The following is a 2,202-nucleotide window of genomic DNA, read 5'->3' as shown; positions in this document are numbered from 1 at the left end:
ATGGGGAATGGGCCGCCGCCCAGCCAGCCACTCAGAGCAGCGAAGAGCCCGTTGGGGGGGCGGGGCTTCCCCGGGCTCAAGCTACGCTGAGAGCGCGCAGAAAGGGGCGGGGCGGGGTGGAGACTCAAGTTTCCCAGCAGCCGCCCTGAGCCGGCCCTCTGCAGAGCCGCGTGTTGCCTCTTCCCTGCAAACAGAGCCGACTTGTGCCTGAGGACAGCGTGGGTCCGGGCAGCCCCTCCTGCACCCCCACGCCTCATTTTTCCCGCCCTGGAAAACGACGATTCCCCATCTTTGTAACGTGCGACAGAGACCAAAGGCACACGGGAGCTGAGCAGCGTGTTGGGCTGCCCCCCTCCAGTTTGGGGGCGGGGGTGGTATCCGGGTGTTTAGCGACCATGGGAACCCGGGATTGCACTCAGGCCCGCATGGGTGAGGGGACTGAGTGGCTCAGGGGACTTGGCGATATTGTGCCTGGCACCTTTGCTAGCAGGAGGCTGGAACTGAAAACATAAAAACTAAACTGTCTTCTTAGAGTGCTGGAAAGGGTCTTTTCACCTTCTAATCGGCGTGTTGGGGGCGACGTGGTGAAGTTTGCACTGTTGCTATCCGTATTCAGGCCTCTGTGCAGAAATCTCTGTGGGGGACAGCTTTTTGGTAAATGTAGACCACATTTTTTTAAAAAAAATAAAGGTTTTAAAAATAGTCATGCAACACACACAGCTAATGAAAAAATTGAATGGAAACAAGTATCAGAGAGGTAGCCGTGTTAGTCTGTATCTTTGAGAACAAGAAATCCTGTGGGCCTTTATAGACTAACAGATATTTTGGAGCATAAGCTTTCCTGAGCAAAGACCCACTTCATCAGATGAATGCATCTCCAAATGCATGTTGCTTATGCTCCACAATACCTGTTGGTCTATAAGGTACCACAGGACTTCTTGTTCTCTGAGTGGAAATGTGATTGGTAAAATGATTTTGTCATAACATCCTAGAAATTTATTGTCATAGAAATTACCCTGTGGGATCTTACTGCAATATTGTTAGTGAAAAGCAATATTCCAAAAACATTTGTTCTTCTCCCTTTCCCATTGCTAGCAGCCAAGGGCATGCTGGGAAATGGAGTCTCCTTCCTATTCCAGGGCCAAATCTTTAGGCAGGGAGCTGGCCAAGGAACTACAGCTCCCAAAGTGCCTAGGGTTCCCCTATCATGCCCTGCAAGCTCCTCCCAGTGAGGAACAGCAGGGAGTAAGAGAGAGAAACTGGACATGAGACAGGGCGTGTTCATACCCCACCTCACATATGGCCCTGATGCTGGTCCTAGTCCTACATCTTCTAGGCTTCTCAGTTTTGTTTCTTTCTCAGAATTAAGCTACACTTTAAAAGGGGAAAGTCTCTTGTGATTTTGAGTGGATGCTGCAATTCCAGTCTTGCTCTGAGACTTGGGGGTGTTTATGAAAAAAGGGAGGAATGAGGTTGTTTGGACCTCTCCCACCTCTCCTAACTCCTGTGTCCCCAGAAACCAGGACATCCCTCCATCCCAGTCTATGGCCAAGCGGGGCTTGGCTCCTTCACAGCTGCCCTGTTGTGCCTCTGACCCCAAATAGGGAGAATCAGACCTTAGAAAAGTTTCAGAGGGGTAGCTGCGTTAGTCTATTTCAGTAAAAAACAATGAGGAGTCCTAAAGAGTAACACACTTATGTAGGTATAAGCTTTCCTGGGCTGGAGTACATGAATTTGTTAGCTTTTGGAATGTTGATTTCCTATGCTGCCTAGGGTGCATAATTACCTTGACCAGTCATACGCTAGAACTTCCTCCTTGGGATGATTCTGTTTGCCTATTACATCCTCTCTCTCCTTCTCAGACCCCTCTAACTTGCCTTCTTGCTGACATGAGCTAGGTACCGAAAGCATGTTAAAATAATCCAGCAGGGTTGACAGAGGGCAGTTAAGAGTGCACTCAGCAACCTGTAGCTTCAATGGTGAACCCAGTGGTGTCCCCATCCCATTTGAAATTGCCACAGCTTGCTTTGTCAGATTTTCACTGTACAACTCTGGTGGATGGAGAAGCATTGTCATTTTCACAGCTCTGTCAATATTGTGTGTTGTATCCTGAATTGTGCAGATCTGTTTCATATCTTTAAAGAGGAACTTAAAGGATATTTACAAGTTCTGAATTTCTTATGGATATGGAATCACCAAGGA

The sequence above is a fragment of the Carettochelys insculpta genome, chromosome 5 (assembly GCF_033958435.1).
Source record: "Carettochelys insculpta isolate YL-2023 chromosome 5, ASM3395843v1, whole genome shotgun sequence".
NCBI classification, from domain to species: Eukaryota; Metazoa; Chordata; order Testudines; family Carettochelyidae; genus Carettochelys; species Carettochelys insculpta.
The sequence above is the reverse complement of the archived record's forward strand: the minus strand, read 5'-3'. Positions refer to the sequence as shown.